Raw genomic sequence first — 25419 nt, 5'->3', positions numbered from 1 at the left:
TTTCCCGATGTAACAAGACCCCATGTTCCCAAAGGAATTTCAGGGCTGCTCTTATGTGTTTGTGATGTTCTTTAGCAGTAGCTGAGTGGATGAAGATGTTATCACTTACATTCATAATGCCTTGCAGTCCAGACAACATCTCCCTTATGGCATCCTGGAAGACCTCAGCAGCAGAGGATATTCTGAAATTCAGTTGTTTGCATCAACGCAGCCGTAAGTGAGTAGTGAATGTGGTTATATGAAACATCATGGTAACTTCCTGGTCATTGGACTTCGCGTGGATGGACATGCATCCTCGTAGGGGTAGTGATGATCGGCTTCCGTATGTGAAGATCTTGGTATTTGACAGGGTGAGCATTGATCTGGTTCAGAGGCTGTTGTATTTCTGAATCCTCTTAACTTTTTCCGACGCTCTTGTGTTGATGAGAGCTTTGATTTCAGACCCTGCAATACAGCGAACGTACATGGGTTTAGGCCTCTGACGATGCTTCAGCTCACTCATGAAAAAGATGAGGAATGTCTCCTCTTCTTCGTCATTGGGAGATGAGTCGTCTAGCCATTGATTTTGTAGTGATGTGCTTTTCTGAAGTATCTGACAGTGCTGCATCATTCAGGGAAAGCTGTGGGACAATTTGGGACAGCGGTCTTCAACCTCTGGACCCTCTCCTCCTGGCTCCTCCTCGGCACACAGACACAAAATGGCTAGTCTTTCCACAGTTTGAGCACATGTGGCCTTGGGCAGGGCAATCATCATTATTATTATTTTTATTAAGGGATGTTATTCGCGGCCGCAGTACCCACAGCAATGCTGCACCAATGGGGGTCAATTTGTCTTTGTCACGTCGGCTCTCAGCTTTTTGCATATAGCATCAGCACATGCTGTCTTGATGACAGTGAACTTCTCAGGTGCTTGTCTAATAGCAATATCTATCTCATTAGGTCTTGCAGCAGACAGGTCATGGGACCATGCTAGGATTATGGTATTGTCTAGGCTTATTTTGGGTTGTCATAGGATGAGCATTCTCAGTGTTTTGTTGCAACACCCCTTGAATTATTTGGGCCCGTAAATCTTTTAGTTGGTCTTCCACAGGACAGGTGCTGGCTAGTTCGCATAGCCGAGTATAGAAAGCATAAATAGATTCTCCTTCATGTTGGCGGGCTTGGTGGAGTTTAAATCGTTTGAAATTGGGATTTCGTTGTGAGTCGCAGTGAGCGTTAAGCGCTCTGACCGCAGCACCAAAGTTGGTGCCATGGCCAGTGTTGGCCAGATGTTGAAACAGTTTGTAAATGTCCTCACCTGCATACTATGTAGGAGGGGGCATTTGACGGATCCATCAGCCTTACGTGTGGCCATGAAGTAGTTTGTTAGTCATCCTATCCATGTTTTCCAGCGAGGCGACACTGTGGCAGAGTCATTGGGTTCACTGAAAGGTTAAAGTACACCCATGAGTGCATGCTGTGGTGGAGGTTGCCCCTCAGGTGGGACTCCTGGGGGTGCACCGTTGGTGCCATCCGCCATGGCCAGGTGAGGGTATGATGGGATTCAGGCATGTCTTGCAGTTCTCATCACTGCTGCGCACATTCTTCTGCCGTGATATGCCTCTACGGTATACCGTTATTCATGTACCCTGTATGATTGATGTGACAAAGAACTGCAATACAAAATTCTTCTTGCACCCCTCACAGGCATCACACTTCACTACCATCTGATGTGGAAGAGGTTGGTAAATGGCTCAAAGTTCATGGGGGCAGTGTGAGATACAGGAGCTTCTCCCACGGTCCTCCAATTGGATGGTGCTGGGCACAGGAAGTGGACACTTAAGAATCCACATGCATTGGGGAAGCGGGTTCGGCAAGGAGCAAGGCATGCAGAATGATTGATGCAGCGCTGATGTGGGAGCAAGGACAGCTGCTGAAAGAGAGTGTTACTTACAGGAATGCAGGCATGGCACTTGCCTGGCTGCAAGACAGAAGACAGTGGCTTTTGGTGACGTCTTCATGGGGACTGGAGCTCCAGATAGGGTCGGAATTTACTACCGACTGCAGGGACCAGGCCTGCAACGCTCATTGGGCTCAAAGTGCTTCAGTCACCACCGTCGTGTATGACAGCCCTGGCTGAGACAGATTCCTGAGCACAAACACAGACAGTCTTTGTGCTAATCGCAGCCGAGTACTTCACAGGTCTTTAAAAGACCATTTACGTGTTAACGAGGCTTTGTTGTTTTTTCACCCCTTCATCTCCACTCTGCCCATTGCTCTAACTAACAATTAGCCCCCCCTGAAATTTTTTTGGCTCTTGTAGCGCCTCTGACAGGAACTGAGCAGTGATCCGTATCGCTCTGTAGGCGAGCCGTCAAAGTGCAGGGCAAGGTCGCGTAGCAGTCGCTGTCTGCGGTGCCTGGAGCCGGCCGGGGAGGTTGCAGCAGGTGCTATCAGGCATTAGAGGGGTCACCCTTGCAGTCAGTGTTACTAGGCGTCCTTGCAAGATGAGGGCCCTTGTACATTAGGCCTTGTATGGACCCCTGTCCCACAAGAATAAACACACACACACAATAGTACTGTGCGTGCAGTAAGACCTAGGTCCATATTATCAAGAAACGGCGATAACATTATCGCTGCTTTAGCGGTAGGAAACTGCCGCATAGCGGCGATAAGGAGCTTGATAATATGCCTTTGTGAATTCCCATAGAAGCACAGGTTCTGGTGTGAACCTGGGCTTCTATGGGAATTCCCAAGGGCATATTATCAAGCCCCTTATCGATGCTTAAGCGGCAGTTTCCTGCCGCTAAAGTGGCGATAATGTTATCACCGTTCCTGGATAATATGGCCCTAAGTGCGATCTATGTCCCTTTATTTTATAGCGTCTGGCCACGCCTAGCCAAAGGATGTACTTGGTGTGCATCCAGGTGAGGACCTCCCCGGGTAGTCCCTGGTGGCTCACACACTTTCCAGCGCATCTTTACATGTTCAAATCCACCCGAATTTGCAAACATGGGCTACTTTTTAGCTTTCTAATTCGCAGATGGGGGCACTTTTATTTTAGTGCCCAGGCCTCTTTTCTGTCCCAGTTCTACCCTGTACATAGACCATAGAAGTGGTTAACCAGTGGCGACTCGCCGTAGGAGTGCTGCCGGGCGGCGGGGCGGGGGAGGGGCAGGATGGGGGAAGTGAAGTCCAACATACGATGGACAGGAATAAGGTAAGTAAATAAATAATTAAAACAATTTACCTTGCGCGTGCTACATTTGCAAATCGGCGATGCAGAACGCGTAAGGTAAATTGTATCCCCCCACTGAGGTTAATTATGCATGGGCTCGTCAGTGTAATGATATAGACATACTTATGAAGCAGAGGGTGACAAATGCCACATGATCTGAATGACAGGGGAAGTAAAATAACTAGAAAAACCATCCGCACTTCACACACCAACAATGGGACATATCAGCAACAAATTGCGATAATTGATCGCAAAGCGCGCGTATCGCTGTTCTTCCAATCACCGGCTATCGCTGGATTTCTTCGTCGAGTTAGTGCGGTATTACCAACGCATTTCCCAAAGGCATCAGAAATCCAGCGATAGCGGCGAAAAGCGCCAATATCGTGGGAAAAACAGCGATAACTTGTGAGGGCTAATGATCAGCTTGTAAATATGGGAGTGTGGATTTAACCTGCCACTCCACCTCCAATACACTACATGGTTAAGTCAGGGTTTGAGGAGACGTAAGGATCTGGCGATACCCGCGGGTAGCAGGGTTTCAAAATCTCCTTGCAAATAATGGGGCATATTACCAACAACTAGCGATAATTTTTGTCTCTAACTTGTTTAGAGACAAAAATTATCGCCGCACATCGGCGATTTTTATCGCAGATAAACCTTGCTATTATCAAGGTTTATCGCAAATGCGATAAAAAACGGCCGCAATGCATGAATATCGCTGAAAAGTCAGCGATATTCATGCATTATCGAGCAAATGCTCTTAGCCATGTTATCCACCTCCCATTGGATAACATGGCTAAGAACTGCTCAGGGCAGGTGTTAGCTTTTGGAGATATTCGCGCTTAGCGCGAATATCTCCAAAAGTTGATAATAGGAGATAGCGATGTTAGGGACTGTTTCCAGTCGCTAACATCTTGGCACGCCCACTTTGCATGTCATTAGTGATAAATATCACTGACATGCAAAGCGGGGCCCAAGATGGTCGCTATCTCCTATTAGCTGTCACTAACTGGTGTTAGCGACAGCTTGGTAATAGGGAGATAATTTTATCTCCGCTTTCTTGGCTTTTAAAGCCAAAAAAGCGGAGATAAACCCCCTTGATAATATGCCCCCTTGTTATTACAGCGCTGTTGTGTTAGCGCTCTCTTACATGTTGTAACTTCGACGGCACGCCTCATTAGCGATCTTCATCGCTGGAATGAGATGCGGTACAAAAACAGCTGCTAACATGCATTAATGCATGTTTGTGCCGCATTGTAAATGGGGAGATGAAATTATCACCGCTTTTTTGGCTTTTAAAGCCCAAAAGGCGGCGCATTGACCCTTGATATTATGCCCCTATGTTTTTTCCAAAATTGTGCGATGTTCGGTTTTTTCTCAGTAATCTTTCTCTTAAATCTAGAACCGAAGCCACTGTTTGTTTTCAAGGCCCTAAAAGCCCCCTCCCTCCCTTGCTCTCCTGCAAACAGTCTGCAATGTAGGTTCCCACGCATGCTTAGTCTACCTACTTTACATAGTACGTTGATGCTGTACCTGAGGAACAAGTGGCACAATGCTAGGCATTTTTAAAGAGGGTTTGGTGAGGTGAAGCACAAACTCAGTATTGATAACATAACACAGAAGTTAGCATTGACTTTAACATTAAAAATGTATTTACACCCAAATAAACCTTTTAGAAGCATCCGGATAATTATAGACTGGGGAAAAAACATAAGTTACTAACTTGTACCATGCAGTTTGCAAGCAGCTCTTTGATGAGAGTTTATAGGTCACTGTGTTAGATTACGATTGCCCAGTAACAAAAGAATCTCTGTGACAAAAGCAGAAACCCACTGACCTATGCACATAAAATACTGTTTTTTAAAATGCATGGTACATGTTCTTTGCAGCAGACATATTAACCCTCTGTGCAACATAAGATAAGTCAAAGCTGCCACTGGACAAAATTCTCAACTCTCTCCAGCAGATACATTAATCACTGGCATTTTCATGACACTTTTATTGTTGCTCAAACTGCTAATTTTACCAGGAACTTTGCAGTGCTTTTCGAACTGCTGCCTGAGGACCCCCTAGGAATGTGCCACGGACCCCTGGGGGTCCGCGGACCATAGTTTGGGAAACACTGCCTTAGGGCAAAAGTTATAGGGCAAGATGTAGGAAGGCTATTACCGGTTGGTAACGGTAATAGGCTTTTCCTATGTAGGTGGCAAATTTACCGATTCGGTAAATACCGAATTGGTATTTACCGAAACGGTATTTACCGAATCGGTAAATGAAATGTAGGAAGCACTTTGAAGAGTGCTTCTGTGCTTACAGGATTTGCTATTTACCACCAACTATTAGTTGGTGGTAAAGAACGAATACCTCTGTAAATGCAAATCTGTGCATTTACACCTGTGCCATGTGACAGACATACATGCCCTTTGGGCATGTATGTGTGCCACATGTGCACACAAGCACTATTCAGGGGTGCAACAGGGTGTCAAAGTGACACCCTGCCACCCTTGACTCTTTCCCTATTTTACGAATCAGTAATTACCGGTTCGGTAATTGACATTCATTCCTACAGGCCTCCAGGCCCATAGGAATGAATGGCAATTACAGAATCTTAACGATTCGGTAATTTGTACCGAATTATTACCTACATAGCATTTACCGATTCTAAAATACCGAATCGGTAAAATACGGTATTTTAGAATTGGTAAATCCTATTTACCTACATCTTGCCCATAGTTAGTTGAGATCAATCTAATTGGTGAATTTCAGTAGTTTTGTAATTAGTTTTGTTTCAATAGTTATATATTTTCACTGACATTTTCGCCTAACTATAACGCCATTTTACCCTTTGGTTATGTCAGTGAATTTCTAAGGTGTTTTAAAAAGTAAAGTAAGATATTACTTCCAGACATAGTTATAACATCACTCTAATCTTTGTATTTTTCAGTCACTTTCTGAGGGGTTTTTTATGTAAAGATTAGAGATAAGGAGGTGTAATTATAAATAAGGCAGAATTACTGGCTTGGCAAATGGTCAGAACACCAAAACATAAAAGGCTGGCCTATTGGCTTTAGCAGGGGTCAGCACATCAACCTATAGAAAGCAGACCTATCAACTTTATCAAAAAGTCACCACAATAATTTATCAGTAGCCTTATTCCAAAGTAATCTTTATAAATCCACATACTGACAATGTAAACAATAATTTTCTCATAATTATTTAAAATAACGCATTTTTATTCCAGACAACTTTATAAGTGTGTGTGAGTCTTTCTTTAACACTATTGAAGCCACACAATGCAACCATAGAACCAACCACACAAGGTCTGCACACTTCAACTAAAGAGCATGCAGCTCTGGATTGAAGTGCCTTAAAAATGACGGTGCGCTGTCCTGGGGTCATGCATTCAATGACCCAGGAGTGTACAGTTTGTTTTTACTTCACCAGGTGGCAGCTCTGCTTCTTGCAGCCCCAACAACACCTTTAAAAATTGTTAGTGGTGCCTGTTCCCTCTTTAGGGCAACAGAATAAATATAATATGTCGAAACAAAGCCCACACAGAGAATAATTGGGGGATCCAGGGAGGAGGCAGTGAATATTAATGGAGCCACCTCGTTGCTTCAATACTAAAGTGGCAAGGCCACAAATATGTTTCATTTTGGATTTTATTTTATATTCTGGGTGCCAGGCACCCACCTGGGGTATTCATAACATATCTTTTTTTTAAAGGCAATATGGGGCGGAGTGCAGTATAGATCTTCCTTCTGCTTGAGGAGAAGTTCTACCTGAGCGGAAGCTTAAGTTCGCCATCTTACGGTTGGCGAGCCCGAGTGGGGGAAAAGCTCTGCTGCACTCTGCGGAGTAGAGTTTTCTGCACTCCGTAGAGCGCGAAGTGCAGATAACTCCACAAACTCAACAAACAGATTGGAGTTCACTTCCCAGGCCTACAGATTACACTATGGTAACCATAGATGTTGCGTCATTGTACACATGTATAGACCGTGAGCTGGGCATATGTGCTTGCCAGTATTTTTTCAGAGACAAGCCTCTATTCTTATACGATCATTGCATGATGCTGTTAGACATGTTACGCTTATGCTTAGAGAACAACTACTTGGGGTGCAGGCAACTCACTAGAACCGCTGTGGGAAGTTGCTTCATGCCCAATTATGCCAGAATTTTTGGGGTTGGTGGGAGGTGGAGCATATCTGGACTGAGAAGAATGAGAAATGGACATAACATCTATTATGTTTTTAGATACATCTCAGACAATTACTTGGATTTAAGATTCACACAAAAAGCACAACTCAGAGATGGAGTTTTTGGATGTGTTTGTCAGAGTAGAGGGAGAGAAAATCAATATTAGTTTTTAAAAAAAAGAAACTGTAGGAAATAGCATATTTCACGCTTTCAGCCACTTCTCCAGTACTCTCAAATAGAGCATCCCCTTTTGGAAAAAATTATGGGCGAAGCACAAATGTCGCACCCCACACTTGTTTAGAGCTGAGCAGGATAACATGATGGCAGATTAATCTCCAGAAGGTACCCTAGGAAAGTGCTGAGGAGAGACCAACGGAGATTATTGCAGAGAAAACCTAAACCACAAAAATAGAACTCGGTAAGACTCATTGCAACATTTAAAGTGAGCCAGCTTGCATAGAGGACATGCTGGGAAAACATTGGCATTTAATAAAAGCTGACACTGTGATTGGCAATTTGGGGAGCTTACATTCCATGGTAACCTATAGGAAGAACAAATCCTTGAGGAATCTGTTGTTACACAGCTACAACGCAGTACAGAGTAGAACACGTTCCTGTTTGAAGGAGCAACAGGGGTTTTTTAAATGTGGAAAGTGCAAGGCGTGTCGACACAGTCTGAACAAAAAGACATATGTGTTACACACAGGGAAAACAGAGAATATATATGAATTCATAACATGTACCGGTGATTCTGTAAGATACATTTTACAATGCCCCTGTGGCTTACACTATGTATGTAGTATCATTTTCCTAGTGAAGAGAAGAATCCTAGAGCATTTGTGAGTAATAAGAATGGGAGACCCAAACTACCCTGTCGCAAGACACTGGCACCAGGCACATGCAAGGGGTAGTGATGAGTTATATTTTTTTTGTATTAACAAGGTTCCAATGACTCTGAGAGGTGGAGAAAGGGAAAAGAAGATGAGGCGAATGGAATAAGGGTACAACATATTACTTAACAGCAAATTCCCTGGAGGATTGAATTCAGATGAAGAGTTATATGTAAATATTGTATTGTAATTAATCGGAGTCACATCTCTCAAAAAAATTATTATTGGATAACAGAGTATACTCTATGATTGTGCTTATTTGAGCGATTGTTTTTGCAACTATAGATATATTTTCTTCTACTTTTTGTTTGGAACTATGCTCTTTATGAGTTTTGAAGAACTCATGATAATTGTCTAAAAATGATGTAGGTATTCACATGCTTTCTATCATTAATTCATAACCTGAGATTACATTACGGGTGTTCATATGAGAACTCATTTAGTAGAGATACTGTATTATGAAGTGGCCACTGGGCAGAGAATCACATTTTAGTTCCTGTGATTCAGGATCTAAAATGAATAATAGAAACAGATTGAACTTATTCTGTGGGTAGAAATACATGAGGAAATATATGAAATTCATTTGGAAAATAGTGCGAATTTAGCCACTGGGCGATATCATTTTCATTCATAACATTTATTTTTTGACAGAATTTGGGTCCCCATGGACAATAGTACATGACAAACTATGCACCATATGGTACAAACACTTTTTGATTTTTTGTTTTCTAATATTATGCAGAATATTGACATGCAAACAAATGAATTGAATTGCTTATTTGCGGGAGCCATATAATGTATTTACATGCATAAATGTATTAATTTATATTTTCACACTTGCACTTTATTTATTGATTCATGAATGAAATGTGGATTTAGTCTACTCTGGCTAATTTTTCTTCTTTTCAAAATCTTGTCAGGTAATTTACTATGCCAAAGAATCTAATGTGATTACTGTATACTTCTTTCACATGATGATTGGAAAGTATCTCTACCATGTTTACTGTTTGTGACTTGTATTTAACAGTAATAGTGCACTGGGTTGGTTGATTCTGGCCGTTATGAAGACCTTTCAGTTGAAATGCGCTGCTATATTAAAAGCTGTTCCATAAGAAGCATCCAGGAGTACGAGCATTATTTTGTGACATGGATTGGTTACAACAATTCTCGCTTTGATATATATATATACATATATATACGACGGGGCTCTAGCCGTGGGTGCCGCAAACACGGTTGGTGCACCGTGTAATATTTCTTTCCGTGAGGAAGGACTCCGAATTATATATATATATATATATATATATATATATATATATATATATATATATATATATATATATATATATATATATATATATATATATATATATATATACAAACAAAGCATCCTCAGCAGGGGATGGATGAGTCGCACACGAATTTGCCTTTTCATTTTATTGCAAGCAGGGACGGTATATTTTCCAACATGTTTCGTTTCTACATGAAACTTCTTCCAGGGTATGCCTCTCCAATTACAACGTCAGGTTTGCCACAGGTGAGTTTATAATGTTTTTCCTGCCTCCCTCCGGAGGCTCCGCCCAGTTTGGAATCTCTTCCTTCCGCAATGCCTGATGGTACCTGTGGTTTTGCTGGCGAGTGTTCAATTTTAAAAACCCTCCAGTGGGTATTATTTTTCTTCTGCTTACTGTTGCGAGTTCCCTCCTGGTCAGCCCACTTTGAGAGCTGACAGAGGGCCAATACCGGAGTCCAGTCTCCGGGAGCACCGCATTCCCCTTCAGTCCGTTGCCGGTTTGCCACAGTATGGTTCTTGCGGGGATGCCTGGCGCTCGAGCATGGCTGTGCGTTTCTCTTCGGCAGAACCAAGCCGATATATATACAAACAAAGCATCCTCAGCAGGGGATGGATGAGTCGCACACGAATTTGCCTTTTCATTTTATTGCAAGCAGGGACGGCATATTTTCCAACATGTTTCGTTTCTACATGAAACTTCTTCCAGGGTATGCCTCTCCAATTACAACGTCAGGTTTGCCACAGGTGAGTTTATAATGTTTTTCCTGCCTCCCTCCGGAGGCTCCGTCCAGTTTGGAATCTCTTCCTTCCGCAATGCCTGATGGTACCTGTGGTTTTGCTGGCGAGTGTTCAATTTTAAAAACCCTCCAGTGGGTATTATTTTTCTTCTGCTTACTGTTGCGAGTTCCCTCCTGGTCAGCCCACTTTGAGAGCTGACAGAGGGCCAATACCGGAGTCCAGTCTCCGGGAGCACCGCATTCCCCTTCAGTCCGTTGCCGGTTTGCCACAGTATGGTTCTTGCGGGGATGCCTGGCGCTCGAGCATGGCTGTGCGTTTCTCTTCGGCAGAACCAAGCCGATATATATACAAACAAAGCATCCTCAGCAGGGGATGGATGAGTCGCACACGAATTTGCCTTTTCATTTTATTGCAAGCAGGGACGGCATATTTTCCAACATGTTTCGTTTCTACATGAAACTTCTTCCAGGGTATGCCTCTCCAATTACAACGTCAGGTTTGCCACAGGTGAGTTTATAATGTTTTTCCTGCCTCCCTCCGGAGGCTCCGCCCAGTTTGGAATCTCTTCCTTCCGCAATGCCTGATGGTACCTGTGGTTTTGCTGGCGAGTGTTCAATTTTAAAAACCCTCCAGTGGGTATTATTTTTCTTCTGCTTACTGTTGCGAGTTCCCTCCTGGTCAGCCCACTTTGAGAGCTGACAGAGGGCCAATACCGGAGTCCAGTCTCCGGGAGCACCGCATTCCCCTTCAGTCCGTTGCCGGTTTGCCACAGTATGGTTCTTGCGGGGATGCCTGGCGCTCGAGCATGGCTGTGCGTTTCTCTTCGGCAGAACCAAGCCGATATATATACAAACAAAGCATCCTCAGCAGGGGATGGATGAGTCGCACACGAATTTGCCTTTTCATTTTATTGCAAGCAGGGACGGCATATTTTCCAACATGTTTCGTTTCTACATGAAACTTCTTCCAGGGTATGCCTCTCCAATTACAACGTCAGGTTTGCCACAGGTGAGTTTATAATGTTTTTCCTGCCTCCCTCCGGAGGCTCCGCCCAGTTTGGAATCTCTTCCTTCCGCAATGCCTGATGGTACCTGTGGTTTTGCTGGCGAGTGTTCAATTTTAAAAACCCTCCAGTGGGTATTATTTTTCTTCTGCTTACTGTTGCGAGTTCCCTCCTGGTCAGCCCACTTTGAGAGCTGACAGAGGGCCAATACCGGAGTCCAGTCTCCGGGAGCACCGCATTCCCCTTCAGTCCGTTGCCGGTTTGCCACAGTATGGTTCTTGCGGGGATGCCTGGCGCTCGAGCATGGCTGTGCGTTTCTCTTCGGCAGAACCAAGCCGATATATATACAAACAAAGCATCCTCAGCAGGGGATGGATGAGTCGCACACGAATTTGCCTTTTCATTTTATTGCAAGCAGGGACGGCATATTTTCCAACATGTTTCGTTTCTACATGAAACTTCTTCCAGGGTATGCCTCTCCAATTACAACGTCAGGTTTGCCACAGGTGAGTTTATAATGTTTTTCCTGCCTCCCTCCGGAGGCTCCGCCCAGTTTGGAATCTCTTCCTTCCGCAATGCCTGATGGTACCTGTGGTTTTGCTGGCGAGTGTTCAATTTTAAAAACCCTCCAGTGGGTATTATTTTTCTTCTGCTTACTGTTGCGAGTTCCCTCCTGGTCAGCCCACTTTGAGAGCTGACAGAGGGCCAATACCGGAGTCCAGTCTCCGGGAGCACCGCATTCCCCTTCAGTCCGTTGCCGGTTTGCCACAGTATGGTTCTTGCGGGGATGCCTGGCGCTCGAGCATGGCTGTGCGTTTCTCTTCGGCAGAACCAAGCCGATATATATACAAACAAAGCATCCTCAGCAGGGGATGGATGAGTCGCACACGAATTTGCCTTTTCATTTTATTGCAAGCAGGGACGGCATATTTTCCAACATGTTTCGTTTCTACATGAAACTTCTTCCAGGGTATGCCTCTCCAATTACAACGTCAGGTTTGCCACAGGTGAGTTTATAATGTTTTTCCTGCCTCCCTCCGGAGGCTCCGCCCAGTTTGGAATCTCTTCCTTCCGCAATGCCTGATGGTACCTGTGGTTTTGCTGGCGAGTGTTCAATTTTAAAAACCCTCCAGTGGGTATTATTTTTCTTCTGCTTACTGTTGCGAGTTCCCTCCTGGTCAGCCCACTTTGAGAGCTGACAGAGGGCCAATACCGGAGTCCAGTCTCCGGGAGCACCGCATTCCCCTTCAGTCCGTTGCCGGTTTGCCACAGTATGGTTCTTGCGGGGATGCCTGGCGCTCGAGCATGGCTGTGCGTTTCTCTTCGGCAGAACCAAGCCGATATATATACAAACAAAGCATCCTCAGCAGGGGATGGATGAGTCGCACACAAATTTGCCTTTTCATTTTATTGCAAGCAGGGACGGCATATTTTCCAACATGTTTCGTTTCTACATGAAACTTCTTCCAGGGTATGCCTCTCCAATTACAACGTCAGGTTTGCCACAGGTGAGTTTATAATGTTTTTCCTGCCTCCCTCCGGAGGCTCCGCCCAGTTTGGAATCTCTTCCTTCCGCAATGCCTGATGGTACCTGTGGTTTTGCTGGCGAGTGTTCAATTTTAAAAACCCTCCAGTGGGTATTATTTTTCTTCTGCTTACTGTTGCGAGTTCCCTCCTGGTCAGCCCACTTTGAGAGCTGACAGAGGGCCAATACCGGAGTCCAGTCTCCGGGAGCACCGCATTCTCCTTCAGTCCGTTGCCGGTTTGCCACAGTATGGTTCTTGCGGGGATGCCTGGCGCTCGAGCATGGCTGTGCGTTTCTCTTCGGCAGAACCAAGCCGATATATATACAAACAAAGCATCCTCAGCAGGGGATGGATGAGTCGCACACGAATTTGCCTTTTCATTTTATTGCAAGCAGGGACGGCATATTTTCCAACATGTTTCGTTTCTACATGAAACTTCTTCCAGGGTATGCCTCTCCAATTACAACGTCAGGTTTGCCACAGGTGAGTTTATAATGTTTTTCCTGCCTCCCTCCGGAGGCTCCGCCCAGTTTGGAATCTCTTCCTTCCGCAATGCCTGATGGTACCTGTGGTTTTGCTGGCGAGTGTTCAATTTTAAAAACCCTCCAGTGGGTATTATTATTCTTCTGCTTACTGTTGCGAGTTCCCTCCTGGTCAGCCCACTTTGAGAGCTGACAGAGGGCCAATACCGGAGTCCAGTCTCCGGGAGCACCGCATTCCCCTTCAGTCCGTTGCCGGTTTGCCACAGTATGGTTCTTGCGGGGATGCCTGGCGCTCGAGCATGGCTGTGCGTTTCTCTTCGGCAGAACCAAGCCGATATATATACAAACAAAGCATCCTCAGCAGGGGATGGATGAGTCGCACACGAATTTGCCTTTTCATTTTATTGCAAGCAGGGACGGCATATTTTCCAACATGTTTCGTTTCTACATGAAACTTCTTCCAGGGTATGCCTCTCCAATTACAACGTCAGGTTTGCCACAGGTGAGTTTATAATGTTTTTCCTGCCTCCCTCCGGAGGCTCCGCCCAGTTTGGAATCTCTTCCTTCCGCAATGCCTGATGGTACCTGTGGTTTTGCTGGCGAGTGTTCAATTTTAAAAACCCTCCAGTGGGTATTATTTTTCTTCTGCTTACTGTTGCGAGTTCCCTCCTGGTCAGCCCACTTTGAGAGCTGACAGAGGGCCAATACCGGAGTCCAGTCTCCGGGAGCACCGCATTCCCCTTCAGTCCGTTGCCGGTTTGCCACAGTATGGTTCTTGCGGGGATGCCTGGCGCTCGAGCATGGCTGTGCGTTTCTCTTCGGCAGAACCAAGCCGATATATATACAAACAAAGCATCCTCAGCAGGGGATGGATGAGTCGCACACGAATTTGCCTTTTCATTTTATTGCAAGCAGGGACGGCATATTTTCCAACATGTTTCGTTTCTACATGAAACTTCTTCCAGGGTATGCCTCTCCAATTACAACGTCAGGTTTGCCACAGGTGAGTTTATAATGTTTTTCCTGCCTCCCTCCGGAGGCTCCGCCCAGTTTGGAATCTCTTCCTTCCGCAATGCCTGATGGTACCTGTGGTTTTGCTGGCGAGTGTTCAATTTTAAAAACCCTCCAGTGGGTATTATTTTTCTTCTGCTTACTGTTGCGAGTTCCCTCCTGGTCAGCCCACTTTGAGAGCTGACAGAGGGCCAATACCGGAGTCCAGTCTCCGGGAGCAACGCATTCCCCTTCAGTCCGTTGCCGGTTTGCCACAGTATGGTTCTTGCGGGGATGCCTGGCGCTCGAGCATGGCTGTGCGTTTCTCTTCGGCAGAACCAAGCCGATATATATACAAACAAAGCATCCTCAGCAGGGGATGGATGAGTCACACACGAATTTGCCTTTTCATTTTATTGCAAGCAGGGACGGCATATTTTCCAACATGTTTCGTTTCTACATGAAACTTCTTCCAGGGTATGCCTCTCCAATTACAACGTCAGGTTTGCCACAGGTGAGTTTATAATGTTTTTCCTGCCTCCCTCCGGAGGCTCCGCCCAGTTTGGAATCTCTTCCTTCCGCAATGCCTGATGGTACCTGTGGTTTTGCTGGCGAGTGTTCAATTTTAAAAACCCTCCAGTGGGTATTATTTTTCTTCTGCTTACTGTTGCGAGTTCCCTCCTGGTCAGCCCACTTTGAGAGCTGACAGAGGGCCAATACCGGAGTCCAGTCTCCGGGAGCACCGCATTCCCCTTCAGTCCGTTGCCGGTTTGCCACAGTATGGTTCTTGCGGGGATGCCTGGCGCTCGAGCATGGCTGTGCGTTTCTCTTCGGCAGAACCAAGCCGATATATATACAAACAAAGCATCCTCAGCAGGGGATGGATGAGTCGCACACGAATTTGCCTTTTCATTTTATTGCAAGCAGGGACGGCATATTTTCCAACATGTTTCGTTTCTACATGAAACTTCTTCCAGGGTATGCCTCTCCAATTACAACGTCAGGTTTGCCACAGGTGAGTTTATAATGTTTTTCCTGCCTCCCTCCGGAGGCTCCGCCCAGTTTGGAATCTCTTCCTTCCGCAATGCCTGATGGTACCTGTGGTTTTGCTGGCGAGTGTTCAATTTTAAAAACCCTCCAGTGGGTATTATTTTTCTTCTGCTTACTGTTGCGAGTTCCCTCCTGGTCAGCCCACTTTGAGAGCTGACAGAGGGCCAATACCGGAGTCCAGTCTCCGGGAGCACCGCATTCCCCTTCAGTCCGTTGCCGGTTTGCCACAGTATGGTTCTTGCGGGGATGCCTGGCGCTCGAGCATGGCTGTGCGTTTCTCTTCGGCAGAACCAAGCCGATATATATACAAACAAAGCATCCTCAGCAGGGGATGGATGAGTCGCACACAAATTTGCCTTTTCATTTTATTGCAAGCAGGGATGGCATATTTTCCAACATGTTTCGTTTCTACATGAAACTTCTTCCAGGGTATGCCTCTCCAATTACAACGTCAGGTTTGCCACAGGTGAGTTTATAATGTTTTTCCTGCCTCCCTCCGGAGGCTCCGCCCAGTTTGGAATCTCTTCCTTCCGCAATGCTGGCGAGTGTTCAATTTTAAAAACCCTCCAGTGGGTATTATTTTTCTTCTGCTTACTGTTGCGAGTTCCCTCCTGGTCAGCCCACTTATATTCACGCTCCGGTTCGCACCAATAACGACGGGGCTCTAGCCGTGGGTGCCGCAAACACGGTTGGTGCACCGTGTAATATTCCTACTCCAAATCTCCTCCCCCAGCCGGGAAAGAAGTGGCAGCACTCGCGGGGTGTTGTACAGTATTTCCTTTATTGTTCCTTTACAGACGCGTTTCGGGTCAAGCCCTTTTTCAATGTGACAACAAGAGTGTTGCACAGGAACCATTTTTAAATGCAGTACGTGATTACAAGAGGAAACTGAAGAAGGACTACCCGTTCACAATCTGCGGGCGCCATATTGGAATGTGCAAAAACAAGCAAAACATTTCAAACTTGCTCAGCAAGCAAAATTACGTCACATTAGTGGTTTTAAACTTGATAGAGTTCGTACATTTAGCCGTGAATCGGCTGGCTAAGTACATGGTATTTCTTAAAGAGCAGAGCGTATGTAACTTGAATGACATTCATATTGTCTTGTCAAAATTCTTAATGCAATTCATCACATACTGAGTATACATGCTTCGACTCTTTACTATACCATTACTGTAATGTTGCCTGATACATGTAACATTCCTTTAAAATCTTGCAGTGGATCGGCTTGGGCGGCTCCTATCACTAGAAACCGCCAGGTTATTACAGATTCCTCAAGAATTCATTGGGTTGGCATTGGCATGTATACAGTCAATTTATTTACCCAGGTGGATGGCCAATTCTTCACCACTATTTAAGCCCGTTGGAGCCTTCGTTTGCAGGTCGATTATGTAGCGTGATTCAAGACACCTCAATTTAAGCAGACGGTTGCCACCCCTTTCATGCTCTGGTACCTGGTCCACCCCAAAATATTGTAACAGATCCCTGTTACTACGTTGTTTGATAGCGAAATGCTTGGCTACAGGTGATGTTACATCTTTGTTGGCTATAGCCCGCATATGTTCAAGGATTTTCAATTTTACACTTTTTATAGTGCTCCCTATGTATCTCAAATTGCAGGGGCACGTAAGGCAATATACCACATAAGGTGTCTGGCATGTGATGAAGGAGCCAATATTTTTCCTCTTCTTTAACCCTGGAAGATCAAAGCCCAAGACCCTTTTGCTATGTGCGCAGGCCTTGCACTTGCCACAGGGAAAAAAAACCTTCATCTCTGCTAAAGTGCTTGTCCTTGTTTTGGGGGCATCTAGATGACTGTGTACCAGTAAGTCTTTAATGGATTTTGTTCTCCTGAAAGTTACCAGCGGATTTCTTGGGATGTCTGTCCCAATAATGGGGTCTGTCTTTAAAATGTGCCAATTACGGCGCAATATTCCTTTCAACAGATTGGCATTGTTCGAAAACGTTGTTATTAAACGGAACTTTCCCTCATCTGACTTGCTTTTCTTATGATTCTCTTTTTCCTTTAACAGTTCAGTTCTCTGAATCCCTGATACTCGTTTCAGTGTTTGTTTCAAAAGCCCTGGGCTATAACCTCTTTGCTTGAACGTATCTATGCTTTCCTTAGCTGCAATTTCGAAGTCCTCCTCTCGCGAGTAGTTGCGTTTAAGGCGCAATAGCTCCCCGTAGGGGATACTTCGTTTTAGGTTTGCCGGATGTCCACTCTCCGCGTGCAAAACGCTGTTTCCAGCGGTTGGTTTGCGGTACAGGGATGTTATTACCTGGTTGTCAATAATGCTTACCCGGAGGTCAAGGTAGCTCACTGCCACTGAGCTTACCTCCCCAGTGAATTTCAAATTGACATTATTGTTGTTTAGGTGGGAAATGTAATTTCTGGCACTCTGTTCTGACCCCCTCCACACCAGGAAGAGGTCGTCTATATATCTGTGCCATTTGACCACATTGTCAGTCCAGGCCCTGTTCCCCTCGGACCAGGCCACCTGCTCCTCCCACCAGCCTACGAATAAATTTGCATAGCTGGGAGCGAAGCAGGTGCCCATCGCGGTCCCCGAGATCTGTCTAAAGAGGTCTCCCTGGAAAAGAAAAAAGTTATTCAGCAGACAGAATTCCGTTAGTTCCAATAACATTGTGCTATGTCCTGCATATTTCAAAGGTCTTTTCAACATGAAATATTCAATTGCTTTCAAGCCTTGCACGTGCTCAATGCACGTATATAAGCTCGTGATATCCATCACAATCAAAACATAAGTAGAGTCCCAAACCAAGTCTTGCAGTTGTACAATAGATAGATACGTTCAAAGCGCCAGGATGCCCTTGGTGGTGACAGGCTGTGCTATATAAGTATACCACAATACAATACAATGAAATCCTTAGTGTCCTTGATATACGAGGACAGATTGAAAGAGAAAGTGATAGATGAAAACTGACAGTTTCTCAGTTAGACTGCCCATTGATGATACTATTGGGCGGCCAGGTGGTGCCCTAAGATCTTTGTGGATCTTAGTCAGATGGTAAAAAGTGGGGATCACTGGGTGGTTTGATCGTAAAAAAAGATACTCTTCAGTATTGAGCATATCTTTATTATGCCATTTTGTAATCAATCTATCGTACTCTTGTACGCTGTCTTGATATTTGTTCATAGTTGTAAGTTCATAATGTTCACGATTCAAAAGCTGTCTTTTGGCTTCCCCTACATACATGTCCTTTGTCATTATCTCCACATTTCCACCTTTATCAGATGGTTTGTAAATAACCGATACATCGTCTTGGAGATTTTTCAAGGCTTCTCTCTGGCCTTTTGTTAATGGATTTGAGAATTCTTGAACATATGCGGGCTATAGCCAACAAAGATGTAACATCACCTGTAGCCAAGCATTTCGCTATCAAACACCGTAGTAACAGGGATCTGTTACAATATTTTGGGGTGGACCAGGTACCAGAGCATGAAAGGGGTGGTAACCGTCTGCTTAAATTGAGGCGTCTTGAATCACGCTACATAATCGACCTGCAAACGAAGGCTCCAACGGGCTTAAATAGTGGTGAAGAATTGGCCATCCACCTGGGTAAATAAATTGACCGTATACATGCCAATGCCAACCCAACGAATTCTTGAGGAATCTGTAATAACCTGGCGGTTTCTAGTGATAGGAGCCGCCCAAGCCGATCCACGGCAAGATTTTAAAGGAATGTTACATGTATCAGGCAACATTACAGTAATGGTATAGTAAAGATTCGAAGCATGTATACTCAGCATGTGATAAATTGCATTAAGAATTTTGACAGGACAATATGAATGTCATTCAAGTTACATACGCTCTGCTCTTTAAGAAATACCATGTACTTAGCCAGCCGATTCACGGCTAAATGTACGAACTCTATCAAGTTTAAAACCACTAATGTGACGTAATTTTGCTTGCTGAATAAGTTTGAAATGATTTGCTTGTTTTTGCACATTCCAATATGGCGCCTGCAGATTGTGAACGGGTAGTCCTTCTTCAGTTTCATCTTGTAATCACGTACTGCATTTAAAAATGGTTCCTGTGCAACACTCTTGTTGTCACATTGAAAAAGGGCTTGACCCGAAACGCGTCTGTAAAGGAACAATAAAGGAAATACTGTACAACACCCCGCGAGTGCTGCCACTTCTTTCCCGGCTGGGGGAGGAAATTTGGAGAAGGATATATATATATATATATATATATATATATATATATATATATATATATATATATATATATATATATATATATATATATATATATATATTCACTGAAAAAACCATAGGTTATAGACCATATATAGTTAGGAATTCGCATTTACAAAACCTTATTTTACTCACACAAAACCATTGAAATTCCATATATAGTTAGTTGCACTAACTATATATCGCGCACCCGCAATCCACTGCTGATGATGTCACATATTACATCATTCATGACATGGTCAGTGACATCACTGATGACATCTCAAATGACATCACTGATGACATCTCAAATGACATCACTGATGACATCACTGATGACATCTCATTTGACATTACTGATCACATCACTAATGATATCATTCATGTGATAATACGATGAACCTCTTCAGACTCTAATATAACCTTAGATACAATCAGTGTAAACAGACACTCACAGACTGTCACTCATCCATGGAGTTACTCACACACCTAGTCAGTCATGCAAAGAATCAATCACACCTCCATTTCCTCAACTATACAGTTATACAAACTTTACTTATTCAAACATATACTAACACATATTTACTCTCTTATACAATCCCTGATACAAGTTCACAATGATCCATACAGCCACTCACACATTCACTGGCTCTTATGCACAGTTATTTATATATGTCAACTCTCACATGTACTGTGTTTTACATATGTACTTACTTTGACATGTAGCACTGAGATATCCATTCACTCACCAATACACTCATGCACACAGTCAACCGCCCATACAGCTGTTTCCACATGCACTTTTGAAACCATACATCTAGTGAATCAACTGCTCACACATCTATGCACAGAGTCATACACCTCCCAGCCACCCACACACACACTCAGTCTCCCATACAAATACTTGGGCAACCAATCAATAACCCATATAGTTACTCATATAGCTACTTATCAACACATGCAACAGTTTACAGAACAACAGACATAATGATGCACAAATTAAGACAGTTTAGTCACTAACCCATGCACTCAGTGAGACACATTTAATCACTCACTCATACAGTCAGTCATGCACCTACTAAATCCTTCATCCAGACACTTATACATCCACTCATTCTTCAATATGTAAGACATATTTTAACTTTACAGAAACATACAGTCACTGGATGTTGTCATCAGTGATGTCATCAGTGATGTCATTTGAGATGTCATCAGTGATGTCATCAGTGATGTCACTGACCATGTCATGAATGATGTAATATGTGACATCATCAGCAGTGGATTGCGGGTGCGCGATATATAGTTAGTGCAACTAACTATATATGGAATTTCAATGGTTTTGTGTGAGTAAAATAAGGTTTTGTAAATGCGAATTCCTAACTATATATGGTCTATAACCTATGGTTTTTTCAGTGAATTTTCAAGGTTTTGTAAATGCGAATTCCTAACTATATATGGTCTATAACCTATGGTTTTTTCAGTGAATTTTCAAGGTTTTGTAAATGCTAATTCCTAACTATATATGGTCTATAACCTATGGTTTTTTCAGTGAATATATATATATACATACATATATAAACATATATCATCTGTATATCTATATAAATACAAACATAAATGCATGCATACATATACTTATATGGATACAGATGCATGTTATTTACATGAAAGTTGAAAAAACACTAATAAAAGCAAAGCTAAAAAGCCACCTCATTACAAACAGAATGGCTTTAACTTAAACGAGGGCGAGATCTATTGCATTTTCAATGCTTGTTTACTTTGGTTCCATCAAGAAGGCATTCAGATGTGTCACACATTTGCCATAAATTCTGAATGTTAGCACTCTAGTTGCACATTAGATCACTGTAGTAAAGCTACTGCTCACCAGGGACGTCTGCTGCTGGTATTCAAAGTGCATGTTTCAGTCTGCATTTCAGAATTTTTTTAATGAAATAGAAGAGGATTTGAGAAGTCACTCAAAATGATCCCTAATTTTTCTTTCTGAAGCACTAATCATACTTTCTATGGCAAAATTAACCCCCTCATGTTGTTCCTTTTTAAATTGAGTGTTTTCAGACTTACCACTTCATTCCAATCAAGATGGCTTCTGGTGTGCCATACTTTTGTCATAAGTAAGACTGTTAGCGCTCTAGTTGTTCTTTAGAACACTCTGGGACATTCTGTCATTGGGCTATACTTGGGCTACATCTGGGTGATATTTGGGCTACATTTGGGCTCTTTTGTCTCTGGTGGCCATTTTGGGAGACTGCATGTCAGAATGTTTTAATGAAATAGAAAAGGATTTGAGAAGTCACTCAAAATGTGCCCTAATTTTTCATTCTGCAGCACTAATCATACTTTCTATGGCAAAATATACCCCCTCATGTTGTTTCTTTTTAAATTAAATGTTTTAAGAGTTACCACTTTATTCCAATCAAGATGGCTTCAGGTGTGCCATACCTTTGTAATAAGTAGGACTGTTAGCGCTCTAGTTGTTCTTTAGAACACTCTGGGACATTCTGTCATTGGGCTATACTTGGGCTACATCTGGGTGATATTTGGGCTACATTTGGGCTCTTTTGTCTCTGGTGGCCATTTTGGGAGACTGCATGTCAGAATTTTTTAATGAAATAGAAGAGGATTTGAAAAGTCACTCAAAATGTGCCCTAATTTTTCTTTCTGCAGCACTAATTATACCTTCTATTGCATAATATACCCCCTCATGTTGTTCCTTTTTAAATTAAATGTTTTAAGAGTTACCACTTTATTCCCATCACGATGGCTCCAGGTGTGCTATACCTTTGTAATAAGTAGGACTGTTAGCGCTCTAGTTGTTCTTTAGAACACTCTGGGACATTCTGTCATTGGGCTATACTTGGGCTACATCTGGGTGATATTTGGGCTACATTTGGGCTCTTTTGTCTCTGGTGGCCATTTTGGGAGACTGCATGTCAGAATGTTTTAATGAAATAGAAAAGGATTTGAGAAGTCACTCAAAATGTGCCCTAATTTTTCATTCTGCAGCACTAATCATACTTTCTATGGCAAAATATACCCCCTCATGTTGTTTCTTTTTAAATTAAATGTTTTAAGAGTTACCACTTTATTCCAATCAAGATGGCTTCAGGTGTGCCATACCTTTGTAATAAGTAGGACTGTTAGCGCTCTAGTTGTTCTTTAGAACACTCTGGGACATTCTGTCATTGGGCTATACTTGGGCTACATCTGGGTGATATTTGGGCTACATTTGGGCTCTTTTGTCTCTGGTGGCCATTTTGGGAGACTGCATGTCAGAATGTTTTAATGAAATAGAAAAGGATTTGAGAAGTCACTCAAAATGTGCCCTAATTTTTCATTCTGCAGCACTAATCATACTTTCTATGGCAAAATATACCCCCTCATGTTGTTTCTTTTTAAATTAAATGTTTTAAGAGTTACCACTTTATTCCAATCAAGATGGCTTCAGGTGTGCCATACCTTTGTAATAAGTAGGACTGTTAGCGCTCTAGTTGTTCTTTAGAACACTCTAGGAGGCTGCAGTAGAACACAAAGGAATCAACTGACAGTCTCTGTCCTTGTTGTATGTTCATGTTTTACTGAGAATGTCAGACTTCATTTTCACATGACTGAGAAAGATAATGTGAATTTACAGAAAATATGCTTTCAGTTTAGCTTATAGATCCCCTTCCAAACCACTGTGGGAAAATCATGAGATATTAGTTTTCTTTCAAACAATATTCATGATATCACAGCAGAAGGTTTTTTCACATGGTAAAATCACCTTAGAACCCACCACAATTCCTAAAACGAGTATGGTACCATTAACAAATGATTTATAATGTAACTAAAGTCCTAAAACCCTCTATTAACTACAATGCTTTTTAATGAGGTGCTATCATGTATATTGGTCCCAAGATGGCTGCCAACACTTCTTGGATGAAGTGCTGACAGCCAATCAGATAAGATGTGTGGTTAGGCTCCGCCCAGATATATATCTTTTTTTGAACCTAAATTACTCAAAATCCACTGGAGCACATATATTGAGACCTAGCAAAGGCACATCGGGCTAACAGTCCCTACAATTTTGCCAAGTTTCGTGCAAATCCATTCAGCCGTTCGAGCTAAAAGTGAGGCCAACCGCCCTATGGAAATTAACATGGGAAAAACGCGTTTTGGGACCCCCCTTTTTTCTCGGCCCCCCCTTGATGAAACCCCCCCAAATTGTCAGGGGCTGCTCAGAAACAAAATGTTCCATTTTCCTGAAAATTTCAGCCAATTCCGTCCACAAACGCCAAAGTTATTAGACATAGAATTTTCAAAAATCCCATAGAGAAAAAATCCTAACTATATATACCTACTGGCGACCGCCAGTAGGTAATATACATATATATATATATATATATATATATATATATATATATATATATATATATATATATATATATTACTTACTGGCGGTCGCCAGTAGGTAGTTATAGTTAGGATCTATTTTCCATAGGAAATCCGCAACATTCTATTGGGAATAACTTTGGCGCCGGTGGACGAATCTTCGCGAATTTCTCAAAGTTTGTGGCCCGCTCCGCTCCTTCCCTGAAAATGTGGGGGGGGATTCGTCAAGCGGGGGCTGAGATAAAAGGGGGTCCCAAAACTTGTTTTCTCCATGTTAATTTCCATAGGGCGGTCAAACTCACTTATAGCCCGAACAGCTGAATGGATTTCCACCAAACTTGGCAAAATTGTAGGGACTGGTAGCCCGATGTGCCTTTGCTATGTCTCAAGATATGTGCTCCAGTGCATTTTGAGTAATTTAAGTTAAAAAAAATATATATATCTATGGCCGCGCCCCGGTACGTGCACCGGGGAGCGCAGCGGGCGCGACACGCGAGGTGCGAACGGAAAGCTGATTGGCTCTCGGGTGTCTGTAAACATTCGAAACAGTCCGGATGGGCCGCCATCTTGTGTCTCGGTAGGATAGAGACACAAGAGGTGGAGAAAAAAAAGGGGGAAATGACCATAAGGGGGCAGGGTAGACCCCCCCTGACCCCCTAGGTTTGATGTGGGGGCTATAAAAGGGCCCCGCGTAGCAATATATATATATATATATATATATATATATATATATATATATATATATTTTTTTTTTTGATTTGCGTGGGGGGAGCGCCCAGTACGCCCACCGGGGAGCGGACCGGGGAGCGGCCCATGGGGAAAGAAGAATGACAGAGTTTTTAAAAAATGTAGCCTTTTTTTATAAATTGGAGGTAGTTAAAAAAATACCTGTTTTTTTCTTCTTTTTGTTGTTTTATATTTTTTTATTGTTTTTTTTAACATTTTTTACTTTTTTGGGGTTTTCTGAACAGTTTTATATTTTTTTGTATTTTTCATGGGGAGAAACGAAAAAACAGGGAATTGAAAATGGCTCAACTGGAGCCCCCCCAAAAAAAGAAAAAATTATGGTTTTTGGGGGCATTTGTGGTTGTCCCCAGCTAGGACTATGAGCTTTATGCTCAGTTCACCATAAGAGATGGTCTTCCCACAATGAATACAAGTAATTCGGAAATCTGCAAACAGTGGCTGAATGCAAGGGATTGTCTCCCTTGCCTCTGGTCCCGACGGAGTGGGTTGCTTTCTTTTGGAGGTGGTGCTTGTAGATTGGGGAGGGTTACTGGCCAGTTCCCTCATCTCTGCAGCAGAATAGTTCATTAGAAGCTTGCGCTGCATGTGGCGAATCATGGTGTTGTTTCCGAATGAATATTTTTTATTCTGGTTTCCCCTAGAAAGTTCCATGCCACAGATTAGGCAAGTCACCTTGGCCGCATTGACTTTTTTCT

Source organism: Lissotriton vulgaris, chromosome 10, assembly GCF_964263255.1.
Source record: "Lissotriton vulgaris chromosome 10, aLisVul1.2, whole genome shotgun sequence".
NCBI classification, from domain to species: domain Eukaryota; kingdom Metazoa; phylum Chordata; class Amphibia; order Caudata; family Salamandridae; genus Lissotriton; species Lissotriton vulgaris.
The sequence above is the reverse complement of the archived record's forward strand: the minus strand, read 5'-3'. Positions refer to the sequence as shown.